The sequence below is a fragment of the Cryptomeria japonica genome, chromosome 7, assembly GCF_030272615.1.
Source record: "Cryptomeria japonica chromosome 7, Sugi_1.0, whole genome shotgun sequence".
Lineage (NCBI taxonomy): Eukaryota > Viridiplantae > Streptophyta > Pinopsida > Cupressales > Cupressaceae > Cryptomeria > Cryptomeria japonica.
This window is the reverse complement of record NC_081411.1, coordinates 281,603,243-281,620,644: the sequence shown is the minus strand read 5'-3', so window position 1 is coordinate 281,620,644 and position 17,402 is coordinate 281,603,243.

Sequence of the window (17,402 nt, the reverse complement as noted above, 5' to 3'; positions counted from 1 at the left end):
CATCCACCGAATATTGTAGCGCGTACAGTTTGTTCTGTAGCGCATCAACAACAAAACCAACAAAAAGATTGTGTAACCGAACAAATAATTTTAGACTTGTGGAAGTCCCCCGAAACAAACTAACCGATTTCTTTTGCAGGATTTTTAACAAATTTCTTGCAGGAAAAGTGAGGAGATTTGTTTTACAAGCAAAACGTTTTTCCTTTCGTTGACCTCGAAAATCAAAATTTGCTTTGTTGACGATCTATTTTCCATAGATTAAATAATCATTGCTATAAAGGGTTAAAAAGAACACCATGCTGATTGGAGCAACATCTCCAAATAGAGGTTAGCAAACCATTGTCTTGAAGGCTAAAAAGAACAATTTATCTGCCGTGTATTGAAAGTGGAAGGTATATGCTCTCCCCTTAACTGGGTGACCAAAAAGCCAAACCACTCTTATGCTTTCTTTTATTCAAGCAATAAATCCTTTAGCAGGCCTGCCTTCCCGAGGAGTTGCACTCAACTCTTAAAGCCGTTTATGGCTGGTGTGAAGGGAACGACCTAAGTGGGGAACGACTTTGACGCCAAGAATTCCAACCCACTATAATCAAATGTGGAAAGTGACGAAAGTCCTTTTCAACGGTTGCGCGCAGCGATTAGCCTTCCCCCAGTATCCTTGAGATACGTAAAGCCTTTGTTCTAAAGGTTGGGAAGCCTCCTGAGGGAGTTTATCACTGACGGCCGAACAGGAAGCCTGATTAAGAACCTTAGCATTAGAAACTTTGAGCTAAGTCAGTATCCAAACATTTGTAACATCATAGTGCAAGGGTGGGGAAGAATCCGCCCACAAGATTACTCACCATATATCTCCCAAGATAACTACTCAACTGTGAAGCAATTCACTTTGGGTTAACTTCTGGCAAAAGGAAAAAAAATGGGCGCCCTCTAGGGGGTGACACGGCTGTTTGAGCTGACGGAGTATCGAGACTAGTGAGCTATGATGTTGCTTATGACCCTTGAATAAAGAGTCTTTCTGAAGTGTTTATCTTGTATCCAACCTGTTAAAACATTGGGGATTCGAAAACATCCTCGACAGAACATACACTTTATGTTAGATTAAGTAAAATGATTATACTTTGTATGCCGTGTTTACATTTTGTATTTTAGAAAATCATCCATCCTACTTGATAATTCTCTCAACAAAAATCAAAAACATCACAAAAGCACCAAAAGAAAAAATCAAGGCAGTTTAGCGCGTGAGAACAACATATTAGCGCGTCAAACAGTTATTTTAGCGCATCTGAAGAACAAACTAGCGCGTCCAAATCACAGTGTAGCGTGTCAACTTCAAGAAAACTTCACAACAAAATTCAAAAAAATATATTTTAGCGCGTATAACAAACATTTTAGCGCGTTGAAGCTCTTCTTTAGCGCATCAACAAAACCAGTTAGCGCGTAAAAGTCACAGTGTAGCGCGTCAATTTTCTGAAAACTTCACAACAAAATTCAAAAAAATCTGTTTTAGTGCGTATAACAAACATTTTAGCGCGTTGAAACTCTGCTTTAGCGCATTAGCCAACCCAGTTAGCGCGTCAAGGTCACAGTCTAGCGCGTAATTCTCAGAAAAACTTCACAACAAATTTCAAAAAAGTTTGTTTTAGCGCGTATAACAAGCATCTTAGCGCGTGGAATCTCTGGTTTAGCGCATTAACCAAACCAGGTAGCGCGTGGAAATTACAGTTTAGCATGTACATATTTCACAGTCAACCACACAAAATTTTCCAGAATCAATTGTTTAGTGCGTAACCAGGGGCAGAGTAGCGCGTAGGTAAGTATTCTTAGCGCATTGAAAAAATTTGCTAGCGCATCGAACAACTGTTTTAGCGCGTGAAAAAAAAGGAGAAAAACAGAGAGTTGGAAAAACCAAAATTTTTGAAAATCTCAAAAATATTTCAAACACAGTTTTCCATCAAAACACGTTTTTCATCAAACCAGAGTGACAAAAACAAGCCATAAAACTATTTTTCAAGTCAAATTTGCGTCAAACAAGGTTGTCCAAATCTGAAAACGAATCAAGCATTAGAGGACGTCTTTTCTATCATAATCCGGAAACTTGTCATCATCAGTATCAATTCAATCATTTAAATATCTTACGGATCTCATCTCAAAAAACACTTGTCTAAAAATTTTCCAAATTGTCAAATTCAGTTTCCAGATCGGGAAACTCTTATCCATATCATTTGGCGCGCTTTATCCTGAAGGGACAGCTAAACCTTCATTCTGATAAAGTAAAATTTGAAATTTTCAAAACAAGAATCAACTGAGTCCAAATCAATCAAAGGAAATCATAGATCACTCATGCATGACTAATCGCCTTATTCTGAGAAAGAAGAACCTCTATCGCAACATCACGTTAAAGAAACAGCAACCAAGCTTTTCCAAATTCATCAAGAGAAATAAATTTTTATACATCAATCGTCAACTCTTCAAATCCCATCGGGTATTTCTTTATCACGTCAAACGTTATATCCAAAACAAATCCAGCGAATTTGACAAAGAACCCCTGAAAACAAGAGCATACTGTCAAAAGTCTGCTTTTAATCAAAAGATAAACCGCGGAGGAAAAATCAATCTAGCATTCCTGCCCGACGAGTGCATCACATATAACACACCTAGACCAGAACCACCAACGCCAGAGCAAAACATCAACGAGGACTTTGTTCCTTTCATCACTGAAAGTTTCTATTGAAATGCCTGTCACTCGTTCTCAACGAAACAAACAAAGCGAGACACCCGCGGAATCAAGTATGAATCGCAGGTTATCAAATCCTTTTGAAGTTCCATCTTCAGAAGATCCTGAAATTACTGATGCAATTCTTCAAGAATGCCAAGAGAATCCTTCATTCCAAAAACTCATTGAAAAACTCATGGAAAATGACAAAGAAAAATATCTGCTTATGCTTACAAGCAAAGGTGTCAAAATTCCTGAAGATTTCGACGCAAATGTCTTTCAAACAGGATCTCAACAATACACATACCAAGAACAACAAAGGGAAGAAGAGACTCGCATACCTGAACAACGTATTCCAGAACAACATATACCAGAAATGCGAGTACCTATGTTCGAAACCCCCGAACAACACATACCATTTGCTACACCTTTTCAAATGAGAACAAATCCAAGGGAAGAACTCTTCCCTTGGCAAGATAATACGCCTTTGGTTGCTCTTACTCAACAGATGCAAATGTTACAAAGACAAATGCATGATATGCAACAAGGGACAACAGTGCGGTATTCTATAAACGAAATCTGTCCTTATCCATTTGACAGAAGCTTAAACATGATACCTTTTCCTCCAAACTCAGACATTCCTAAATTTGATAAATATGATGGGAAAGGTGATCCTCGAGATCATGTTCGAGAATTTTGTACTATGAGTCTTGAATTTGCTCATAATGACACGTATCTGATGAGGTTATTCCCAAGAAGCCTGGGAGGACAAACAATGGAATGGTTATCCAAGATTACACCACCTGTTAGATCATTTGACGAATTAGTCAACAAATTCATCACCCATTATTCTTACAACATCCAACATGCCATAACCATGTTAGATATCTGCAACACCAAACAAAAGAACAATGAAACATTCATGTTATTCCTTCAACATTGGCGACGCATGGTATCAAGATATCCTCGCGATATTCCTAAAAGAGAGAAAATGGAAATCTTCATTGATAACTTGAATGGGGAAATGAGTTACAGACTCAAACTTCAATGCATCCCATCTTTTGACAAGTTAATTGAAAATGGCATCCAAGTAGAGGAAGCTTGTGTCAAAAAGGGAACACTCAAATTCTACAAAGAAGGAACGAACTCATCAAACTACAATAACCAAAACAATACCAACCTAGACAAAACTCGATTTTGGACTCGAAACAAAAACGACGGCAACAATGAATCCTATGATCCTAAATCTAAACAGCCAGTGCTTGCTTTATCAGGAAATACTCAGAATACGAAAAATCCTAAAAATGCTACTCCCAATACACCCAACAATACTCAAGGAAAACTCAACACCAACAATGCCAACGATAATCAAAACAAAAATCTGAATCCAGGGCCTAACAACAATTCACGCAACAACACCAACAATTTCCATAAGCGTATTTTCACACCATTGGGCCAATCATTAGAGTCCGCATTTAGAGAGCTGTTAGCAAACAAGGTTCTTTCTTTACCTCCAATCAACAATTATGAACCCCCGATCAAACCACCTTGGTGGAATGATTCCTATTATTGTGATTTTCATCGAAATAAAGGTCATAGAACAAACGAGTGCATGAGATTGAAACACATAATCCAAGACATGATTGATCGAGGGGACTTAACAGTGGATGGTCTCAAAACAAATAATGATCACGAAGCCTTCAAAGATCCTTTACCAAATTATAAAGATGGAGCATCAACTTCAAACGATACCCGCGGAGCTCGTATTAATCACATCTACAACAACACAATCAATCACATATCAGCTGAAGACCATCAAGTCAATGTTATAACCATTCAAGATAAACGTGATCATGAATCTGTCAATGTAACAACCCGGACCCAGAAATATGTCTTAAAGGGGCATACTGCACCTCCAACCACCACACCCAAGATCCAATACGACTTAGTTACTCAACTGCGAAAAACTCCGGCTCAGATATCTATCCTGGAATTGTTAAAGCTATCTCCAAGACACAAAGACATATTGGAGCAAGCGCTCTTAGAAACAAATGTACCTCAAAATCTGGATACAGACAAATTCCAAGCTATGGTGGCCCACATGACAGAGTCTCATAACCTCACTTTCTCAGAGCATGATAATACTTCATTGAGTCATCCGCATAATACTCCTCTACATATTGAAGTCATTGTTTGCAAACACCGTGTCAAAAGAGTCTTAATAGATGGAGGAGCCGGACTTAATATATGTACTTTAAAGCTTATCCGTGCACTAGGTTTCTCAGAAGAATCTATTGATCCTTGTAAAAAGATTACCATAAAAGCATATGATGATGAGGAATGGTCCTCTAAAGGAACAGTGATATTACCTATTCAGGTAGGCCCAGTGCAAAAGGATACTATATGTCAAGTTTTAGATATTGATCTCACTTATAATATCTTACTAGGCCGACCCTGGATACATGAAATGCAAGCAGTACCTTCTACATACCACCAGTGTGTCAAATTTCCTTATGATGGACAGGAAATCTCCATATCAGCTGATCACAATCCATTTCAACATTGCAATACAATGGGGGCAGCCCAAGACAGTTTGGTTCCTTATAACAGAGAAAAGCAATAGTCTTCGACACCTGATCTACCACTAGCAAAATCCAACTCCTTATGGGGAGATTTCAAACAGAAAATGCAAATCAAAGACCAAGGCATGGGCGAATACTCTATGGAGCCTTTGTGTTTAACCAAATTGCCAACATCACCTAGATCACATGGTTTACCTACTCTATCAATACATCAGGCAACTCAGCCCATAACTAAATTTAATGGTACCTTCATCCAATTGGGGACTCTAGCACATGAATCAGAAGATAAAGATGTTCTTAACTGGTTATACAAAGATGAAGAAGAAGCTAATAGAGCGGCCGCTCTAGACATTGTTCTACCAACACACTTGTATGGAAAAGGCTACCTGATCATGAAACAAATGGGATATGGCGGTAAAGGACCTATTGGGAAACGCCAAGAAGGAGTCACTGAACCTATAGATCTTCCTTCACAACCTAGTAGAAATAAGGCAGGATTAGGTTCTAAATTCACTTTCCTATTAAAAAGGCCGCCACATACAAATACAAAACCTCAATGGAAAGAAAAGAAGAAATACAAGGAAGAATCATGGCAGGAAGCTCTCTTTGAATCAGCAGAAACAATCCGTAAGGCAAGAGAACGTCAAGATCAGAAGATACATCAGGGAAAGCTTCTGAATCATAAGAAGGCCATATCTGCAGCAGTGGTTCATATTCACACACCAGTGGCTCAAGAACCAATCCTATCATCACAAGCACCCATCATTCCTCCCCGAGGAAGCACAATATATGAACAAATCCAGAATGTAGAAGATGGATCAGATACAGAATCCACACAAAATGTCAAAATAGTATCTATCATCAAGGATTTATTTTCGCCATACAACATACCTGTCTACAACATAGATAGAATTTGGGATGATGCCTATGAGACCGATTCAAATGAATATGAATGGGGTACCTGTTCAGATACTACTACAAATATCCCAGATGATACTGATTTCATATCCATTTCTCAAGAAGAACATAACGCAGAAGATAGACCTCTCGAATTTGGACCACAACATATCTATGATGTTCAGGAAAGCGAACACAAATATTACGAACAAGTCTATGTAGAAGATGATACCATCGAAGACCTCGATAAAACCCTAAACTTCTTTAAAAACAAGACCCATCACGATGATAACTCTATTCTAACACTTACAGCAGCTGAACTTGACCCGCCCAATGATTCCTTACCACTTGTCTTCCCTGATCTCATCGACTGGACTGAACCTGAGACTCATGATATCCCAATTTTTCCAAATGATGAATCTATTATCCGCTACCTATGTACCGTAAATCCCGAAACAGGCTCTGCCAGTGAACCGCATAACGACGTCTGTTCTTCAGGGAGTGCCAAGTCTCTCAGTCGCAAAAATGAATCAAATAATGAATATAATGCTGAAAACCAGTCAATGGCAGCAATGGATCCAGAAAAGGTAAAAATAAAGGACGCATCTGAGGGTGAAAACCTTTATAAGGCACCTAATGATGGGAGACTTGACACTCTTCCTGAACATTTTCATGAACGATCACCCATATTGATTGAGCCCACTCAATCAATCAACATTGGTACCACTGAAGCAGTCAGAAACATTCACCTTGCAGAATCTCTGACCGAAGAAGAAAGATTGGCATTCATCATCTTCTTTAAAGGACAGCAAATTAACTTTGCCTGGTCATATGCTGATATGCCTGGAGTGGACCCACACCTAATCATGCATCATTTGTCCATCTCTGTAGGGGTCAAGCCAGTCAAGCAGAAACTACGAAAGATGAATCCACAGATAGCACTCATGGTCAAAACGGAATTAAAGAAATTATTAGATGTCGGATTCATCTGACCTATTGACTATGCAGAATGGATTTCTAACATTGTTCCAGTCTCAAAACCAGATGGTAGTATCAGAATATGCACCGACTTCAGAGATGTCAATAAAGCTTGCCCAAAGGATGACTTTCCTCTACCAAGTATTGATATAATTGTAGATCTCACAGCAGGCCATGCAATGCTCTCATTAATGGACGGTTTCTCAGGCTATAATCAAATCAAAATAGCTCCTGAAGATCAAGACAAAACAGCATTCACCTGTCCTTGGGGAACATACTGTTGGAATGTAATGCCTTTTGGCTTAAAGAATGCCGGAGCCACTTACCAAAGAGCAATGACAACCATATTCCATGATATGATGCACACATTTATGGAAGACTATGTGGATGATTTACTAGCCAAATCTTTCACCAGAGCTGAACATCTTGGCATCCTAACAAAGATCTTTGATCGATTGCAGAAATTCAAAGTCCGACTCAACCCTAAAAAGTGTGTCTTCGGGGTTACATCAGGCAAGTTACTAGGTTACATCGTCTCAGCTAAAGGTATTGAAGTGGATCCAGCAAAGGTACACGCCATCATGGATATGCCACCACCAAAGAATATTAGTCAACTTCGATCTCTCCAAGGGTGACTTCAATCAATCAGGTGATTCATCGCTCAATTAGCAGATAAAAGTCTGCCATTTAACCACTTGTTACACAAAAATGTGCCATTCAAATGGGAGACTAAATGTGCAGAATCCTTTTACCAAATCAAACAGTACCTGATGAATCCACCAGTTCTAGTACCACCAATTGCAGGAAAGCCTCTTATATTGTATATATCAACGACAGATGTTTCACTGGGGGCATTATTGGCACAAGAAGATCAACAAGGAAAAGAACACGCCATATATTACATCAGTAGAACATTGAATGGATATGAGCTCAATTATACATTCATTGAAAAGGCTTGCCTAACAGTTGTTTTTGCATCTCAAAAGTTCCGACATTATATGCTAGCACACACTATCAAGCTAGTAGCCAAAATTGATCCTCTCAAATATTTACTCAGCAAGGCAGCTCTCACAGGCCGATTAGCTAAATGGGTTATGATTCTCAGTGAATTTGACATCCACTACACAGAAAGACGCGCCATCAAGGGACAAGCAATTGCAGATCAGCTGGCTGACACACCGCTACCAGGAAAACAAATCATGGACATTGAATTTCCAGACGGGGACGTTTTTGCTCTTTCCTCCAAACAATGGATCCTATACTTTGATGGATCCTATACCCAACATGGTTCAGGGGCCGGCATTCTATTCATCACCCCTGAAGGACACACTATGCCAAGATCATACAGGCTTATGTTTCCATGTACAAATAATATGGCTGAATATGAAGCATTGGTCATAGGCATCAAAATGGCCGTCGAATGGAAGATCACAGAATTAAAAGTCTATGGAGACTCACAATTGGTCATCAATCAAATCAACAACAACTATCAGACAAAGGATGATAAGCTACTACCCTACAAACGGATGGTGGATGATTTCAAACAGTATTTTGTGCACATCACTTTTGAGCAAATACCAAGGTTAAATAACAAAGCAGCTGATGCAATGGCTATGATCGCTTCATTACTACAAATTCCAGAACAACAGAGTCGTTATGAGTTCCTGGTAGAGCAACTGTTCTCTCCCGCCTATGACCATTCTGAATCTCATGTTATATATGCCTTAACCGGTTCAGATTCTCCGTTATATGGACCAATATATGACTACCTCAAGCATAATATAGTACCCATTGACCAATCCCGCAACCAAAAACGTAACTTTATCCGACAAGATGCCCGTTACACCCTTACCGCTGATACCTTATATCGTCGAGGTCTAGATGGTACTCTTCTTCGTTGTCTTGATCGTAATGATTCTGATTCGGCTTTACACGAGCTTCACGAAGGTATTTGTGGTACACATTCGAGTGGCACTACTCTTGCTAAAAAGCTTCTACGAATGGGATACTACTGGCCTACCATGGAAAAAGACTCATATCATTTCGCCAAGAAATGTCCTAAATGCCAAATCCATGGCAATCTGATACATGCACCAGCACAGGAACTGCAACCATTTACCACATCCTGGCCCTTTTGTCAGTGGGGATTAGATCTGGTAGGCAAAATACATCCTTCATCTTCAAATGGACACAAGTTCATTATAACTGCCACATAATACTTTACCAAATGGATTGAAGCAGTTCCCATGACCACAGTGACTGGGAAACAAATTGCTTCTTTTATCTTAAATTATCTGATCTGCAGATATGGTATTCCAAGTTCAATTGTCACAGATAATGGATGACCTTTCAAAAACCAAGATGTGCAGGAACTATGTGAAAAATTCAAAATCCAGCATCGATTTTCTACACCATACTATCCACAAGGAAATGGTCAGGCAGAAGCATCTAACAAAACGATCCTAAAAATCCTTAAGAAAACAGTGAATGATGCAGGCAAAGATTGGCATATACAACTCAATCCAGCTCTTTGGGCCTACAGGACTAGCATCCGCACACCTACAGGGGCAACACCATATTCCTTGGTATATGGATCAGAGGCTATTTTACCCTTGGAGGTAGAAATTCCATCTCTTAGAGTCTCTTTGAAAGGTTTGATTCCAGATGAAGAGTATCGGGTCAATCGACTGCAGGAATTGGAATTATTAGAAGAAAGACGCCAACATGCTTATACTCATCTCAAAGAATATCAGCAACGCATGTGCCGGAGCTACAATCATAAGGTCATTCCTCGTAACTTCAAGGTTGGTGATCTAGTCCTAAAAGAAAATCCCAGAAACCAGCAAGATAGAGAAAAGAAAGGGAAATTTGAACCTAACTGGTTGGGTCCCTATGTCATCATTTCAGTCTATGGATCAGGTGCTTATCAGCTAACAAATTCTGAAGGAGATGTGCTTGATGATCCAACTAATAGCATTCATCTAAAAAAGTACTATACTTAAAGTAGCCTAGTGCACGGAAAACGCCAAAACAAACAAAAAAATAAAAAACTCCAGAAAAAGTCAAAATACAAAGTACAATAAAAACAAATGGTGAAAACCTGGTAAACAGGCGCCTTTGTGAAAGGCCGGCTCCTTTCTCTATATCCATGCCATTTTATCCATCAAAACACTCTCGGCCATCGCCCGACACTTAGCATATATCTATCCAGAACATACTTAGCGTAGTCACTATCCTGGGTTATTCATCTACCACATTGTACCATGGCTTGGAAATCACTGTACATACTCATATCCAGCAGAAACGCTCATCTAGGGACATTAGACTGTTCAAAAACTTGCAAACATTCAAGACATACCAACTATTGCAAAACTCAGACATATGACATCCAACAAACACAACTACACTACATCACAACAACCAAACACGAACAATACACCAGAAACTTAAGGATGGATGATTTTCTGAAGTACTCAATGTTGTATTATCGCATTAAAGTCTTGATTGTTTTGCATTTTGAACTTTTTAATAAATTGGAATCTTTTCCTTATCTCATCAAAAGCTTCACAGCCAGAGATCATGGGGAACTTCCAACATTTTCTTAGTCTTCTGTTTGGGAGGCGATCACTTGTATTGTGTGAATATTTGCCTCGAGACGTGATCCATATCACTGAAGGCTTGATCCCATTTCACGCATTATAAATGATCTACTCTTGTCTGTTTACGCAATACGCACTCAGGTCGTCCTGGTTCAAATATACCTTGGCGCTTGTGCTATCTTGCAAAATTAAAAATCATGTAAATTTTACTCAGGTCATTATGGTTCAATTATACCATTATGCTTGTATAAATTTTCAACATATCCTAAACAAATCAATGCTCAATGATGATATTTACAAAGAAAGCAAATGAATGGTTATATCGGATGGCAAATACAGAATGAGAGATGATCCAAACACAATTAGTTGCATATCATTTTACAATTAATTGCATATCATTTTACAATTAGTTGCATATCATTCTACAATTAGTTGCATATCATTTTACAATTAGTTGCATCTCATTTTATAAAAAGTTGCATCTCATTATTATCCCATCTATCATTATTACATCATTACACATCATCTTACATAAAGCAGCATGTTAACATCATACATCTCATTTTCAAGATACGTCTCATAACATACAAAAACATACATATATATCATACATCACATCATGTATATAAGCATTACATCATCATGTAAAAAGGAAGAAGCACACATACAACATACATCCATAAACACATCACATCGGTCAAAAATGGTGCTCTATATATATATCTCTCAAAATGATCAAAATCTACAAAATGTGTCACAACTGTGTCCAGTACAAAGAATACATTGCTCAAAATATAATAGAGACCATGTCTCTCAAGTATGACTATCCCCTGATGGAGATGGTCTAGCCCCTGAGGCACCTGCTCCCGGATCGGCAGGAGGGTCCTGTCCCGCTGGCCCTGTCACTCCACGGCTCTCCGATCGTGTCCCGGCAGTTTGAGATCGACTCGATCTCGACTGCGCAAAGCTCTCTACACGCCGCTCTCTGGGCACCGCCTCCTCATAGTGCTGCCTGTAATATGCAGCCTCCTGCACACTCCGTGTCAGCTCTCTCAGGGTGTCTCTCAAGGGACCACCCGCTACAGCTCTCTGTACGGTCGCCAAGGCCTCCTCTGCTCGCCCCCGCCGCTCCATCTCGGTATCTCTCTCAGTGATCAACTGAGAGATCTGCCTCTGATAAGTCAAAATCTGTGCCTGCAGCTGCTGCACAGTGATCTGAAGCGTCCGGATCTGGGCGTCCTCTATGTGTCCCGACACTCGAACCCGTAACGGTACCTGTGCTGGCGCCACTCCCCCCACTCGGCCTGTCCTAGGTACGGGAGGTGGAAGAATATCTATCCTCCTCCTTTGCACTGGTCTCCCCACCTCCTCCTCTCCTCCTCCTACTGCCGCTAATACCTCTGTCACTCTGCCCTCTCTACCAGCCCCAATGGCCAATCCTCCCCTTCCTCTCTCAATCCAACCCTGTCGTACCGCCCTCTACACACCTCTCCCTCTCCTCCTCCCTCCATCACCCCCATCATCCCCATCATCCCCCTCATCTCCCCCGTCTCCCTCCTCTCCATCCGAATCAAAAACCGGTCTCATCTCCTCTGGATTTGAGATCCTCGCAACCGCCCGTGCAGCAAATAAACGAGCGAACTCGTCAGTCATACCAGCATCCTGTATCTCTGGGGCATAGTCCCAGATCTGCCCGGCCAAACCAGTAAACTCCTCAATCGCAACGGCATTGTCAATAGTCGGCCCCCAATCGGCCACATCCTGCTGCCGCTGTGCATATAAGCACGTCCCCTGTGGAACACCCTGCTGCCTCCCGAACTGCCTCAAAACTCGGGTAACCAAAAACCGCTCAATGACGAACGGGGTCCTCCCAATCAAATGCCTCGTCATAAAAACGAACGGCATCTCCATCCCATCCTCAGCCCATACCTCGCACCCTGTATACGGTCTCCAGGTGACCGTATCTATGTCATCAAAAACCCTCCTCCAGTGCTCTAGTTTGCCCAGCTTACGCTGGACAACTAGGCCTCTATAACCATATGCATAAGCTGCCCCCACGGGCCTATCCCTGTCTGCCAGTGGCCTCGCTGCTGGAATATGCTCCCAGCACCATACCTGTAAGAGTGTCACCCCTGCTGATAAACTGCTATAACTGAGGTATACTACCTCGTGCAGGCTCCTGTAAAGGTGGGCCAGCATCGCTGACCCCCATGCAAATCTCCGGCCTTGTGTGACCATCTGCTCCAGAACCAGCCCCCATCCCACTGAAAATCCCTTTGACCTGCGATCAGGACAAAGGAATCCTCCAATAAATCCTGCCAATACATATGGCAGCGGTGCATAATCAAGATCCAGGAACTCCTGCCACGGGATCTCATACCCGCAGACACTCTCATCATGAAAAATCCGGCGCAGTGCCTCTATGCCGCCCTCCTCTGTCTGCTCATAGGGCAGTATAGCTCCTACCACAGGAATACGCAGGATGCGATAGCAGTCCTCTGGTGTCACGGTCATCTCCCTAGTGGCAAAATGGAAGGTGTTCGTGTCACTATGCCACCTCTCTGCCAGTGCTGTCAAGAGTCCCCGGTTCACAGTGAACCGAGGCATATCCAAAAGTGAGGTCAATCCACACCTCTTAATAATATCTAAGTCTGCCTGTGACAGACGTGGTATCAGTGTCCATGGTCTCGGAAATCTCTCCCTCGACTGCACGATCCCCAATCGCTCCTGTCAACAAATAAAACATATCCAATATCAGATTCCACATCAACAAAAAGATATCAAAATACAACTCACATCAAATACATGAAACAAATTTGCTCATCTACATCAAGTTCAAAAACCTATCATTTCATATCAACTTGTAAAACAACTCAAGTTCTCAAAAACCATATCAAAACTTGTAAAACAACTCAAGTACCACAATCACAAACTTGTAAAACAACTCAAGTTTCCCACCCATATCAAAACTTGTAAAACAACTCAAGTTTCCAACCCATACCGGCTTGTAAAACAACTCAGGCTTTCATATGCATTTTGAACTTAAAACAGATAACACAAAATAAATCATGTTCTGATCCCCACAAATAGCTTGATATCTATACATAACTTGGAAACATTCACATCAAAACAAGTTATACAAATGCTCATATTGGATACATGCATCAAAAACACGACAGACACGCAAAAACACCACATTTTAGATCGACCACAACACAAATTTTTCCTGGATGCGCTAAAACAGACATGAAATGCGCTAAAAAAGACCCATGCGCTAGGCTGTTTGTCCTACGCGCTAACCTATTTATCGTATGCGCTAGATTCCATCTATGCGCTACGCTGTTTTTCCTATGCGCTAATATATTTGCCCTATGTGCTAGCCTATGTCTATGCGCTATTATTTTCCTCCATTGCGCTACCTAAACTAACCTATGCGCTAGACTCTGTCTACGCGCTAATCTATCCTCCCTAGGCGCTCGCCTTTTCATTCTATGCGCTAGAAACACTCTGCGCGCTAATCTAATCTTCTTAAGCGCTACCTGTTAAACCCTATGCGCTAGGTTATGATCACGCGCTAACCCTCCGGCTTCCTGCGAACTTCTATGCATCCTATGCGCTAGGTCAAAGTGATGCGCTATCCTGTTTCCCTTACGCGCTAACATTGGCTTTACATGCGTTGTTTTCCGTCTACGCGCTAACCTAAAAATCCTATGCGCTACCAAATATTTTCGGACGCGGCCCCTAAATCTGACACCGATGCGCTAGATCGCATTGTGTATGCGCTACTGTTTACCTTAGACGCGCTAAACCGCAACGCCCGAAATTAAAAATTCAAAAAACACCTAAAATTGACAAAATCAAAAATCAAAAAAGGGTCAAAAGGGTTGACTTACTGGTGGTCCATGCGCTGCAGGTCTCCGATATCTCCGAACGCGCTCGAAACGGTGTCTGTGGTAAGGAATCGGCATTTTCTCTCCAGAGCAAATTCTCTTTTCTTCAAAGTCAACAAGCACAAATGAATTCAAATCAAACCCTTTTCCCTTTTTATAGGAGAAAAATGAAATTAGAGTTACTTCACTGGACCTGTAATATGGTCGCGGTCTCCCCTATACTAAAACATTTTTAATTTATCGGGAGTTGAATCAATTTACACACTAACTACACGCATGAAATCCTACACATCATACGAACGTCATCAATTTAAATCAGAAATTTTCCAACCAAAAAAATATTGATTCATCTCCCGAGGGGGCATCACATCGCATCGAATCTGGAGCATCGCATCAAATCTGGGGCATGACTTGCAAATCAAAGAGCGACACAACAAAAATTGCATTTGATCATAAAAACACAAAAACACATCATTTTCTTTGAATTAACATGTGCACACACGTCACTTCAAAGAGGGGCAAAATGTAGACGTATAAAAATGACCACATTCCTAAATGAATATTTTATGTTCATTTTTCTATTTGATTAAATCCAATTTAATTAAATTATCCACATTCTTCTATTTTATTAAATAAATTATTCAATTTATTTAAATAAAATTCACTATACCATTTAATGAATAAATCATTTTATTCAATTAAATCCCCCTAGCCACTTTTAATTAAATTCAAATTTAATTAAATAGTTATCCTAAATTGAATAAATCAAATTTATTTAATTCCAACCAAATTGAATGAAAATCAAATAAATTCAATTAAATCCTATTATCCCCTCATCCAATTGCAAAATCCCAAACCCCTTCCTAACCCCTTCTAGAATCTTCTAATCGATTCTAATTAACCTAACCCTCTTCTAAACTTTGTCACATCCCTAAGCAAAGGGAGGTCACTTCTCAAATGGCCCAAAGTCTTGGATAACCATTGAAGGTTTTCAACCTTCAACCACTAAAACCCTAAAGTCTTTGAAAACCATTGAAGGCTTCCAACCTTCAACCACTTAATCCACAAAGTCTCCAATAACCATTAATGGTTATTTCAAACCCTCCCACATGGTTAAAACATTTGTTTTGACTCAACCTCTATCCAACCCAAGGGTCTCATCAGGTCATTAATGCTTTGACCATGATTATCTCTTAATCATTTGCACAAAGGTTTATCTTTGGATTAGATCCTAATTCAGTGGGTAAACCTAACTTAGACTTGACCCTTAGCCTTTAGATAACCATGAGGTCTCATCAGGCCTTTAATGCCTCCAACCTCTTCTCTCAACCCAATCTGGTGTGGACATTTGTCACTATTTCATTGGTGCCAATTGTGCACATGGATCCCCAACTTTCAAACTTGGCCCTTGATTAAGCCATTCAATCTTGACCATCCATTGCCCTGTTTGTGCTATAAATAGAGCTCTCATTCCTCCATTCTTAACAACCATCTTTCAAATTTGAAGCATCACACTTATGCTCAAATTGTTTCAAGCTTTCATTTTATATATGCTCCTCATTTAGCCTCTTTTAGATCAGAATTAATCATGAACATGCATGCTAGAGTAATTTATTTATCATTTTAGCTCAATCATAGAGTAAATATAGTATGCTAGGATAATCTTCATACTAACCTCGTCATCTTATCATTTAGTTTGTTGCATTTCAAGCATCTCATCTAGCTTATAACACATCTCATACTAAGATCAGTTAAAATCTCTCTCGTTCTCATATTTGCCATCCCTAAGCCATTTTGCTCAGTAATCTGAGAGCAAAACATTGGTTTGAGGGACATTGTGAGATAGAAAACCATGGGACCCTCCTTGGGAAGCTGAGTAACGCATCGTTACTCCATAGCTTGCATCAAGAAGTCCTGTGTGTGTGTGTGGATTGGTATTTTACATATTTTTCACATTTTTAATTCTAACAACCCACTTTTCCCGCATACAATAAAAATGGTTGCATCTGGTATCACAACCCCCCTAGTTGTCAATATCATTGAGTGTGCTCATCCCAATTTAAAAAATCATCCATTCATTTCAATGGAGGACGACCCAGAGAGTGATTTTTTGTTCGTACCCCATGGAGTGTTACACATCAAAGATATAAGGGTTTACACTCATGGTCCGATTAAAGAATTATGAAGCTCACAATTGCTGAGTCTTTTCAGCAACCAGTTATTTGATAAAATTTCCATGTTGAAGGTTGAATTTCAAGAATTGGAAAGCAAGGGTTTTGTTCAAGTTGCGAAATTTTTTGATGGCGTATGAACATGAGTGGATTTGGTACATTCTGAGTCGTATTCATGATGAATTCATGTGGTTGGATAGGCCGCATAATATCACTAAAGGTGTGATTTAGGTAGTAACATGGTTGTGTGCATCCGGTCCATTGCCATCTCTGAAAATAGTGAAGAATAACATTGTAACCAATACAACTGGGTCAAAGTTTGATAAACGTGCAATGACTATTGATGACATTTTGGAGGATGACATCTGGTTTGCATCCATGGTGATATGATACAAGATTTATTACTCTAGATGAATGAACTCTATATCAATTATTGCAGAATATGTTGCATATGAGATGTTAAGGGAGAACATTAAATATAATCTTTGAGAATTGCTCTAAAGTGAGCTCATCAAGAATTTGAAGAAAATCAAAGAAAACAAGAAGCACCCATTTAAATATGGTACCCTACT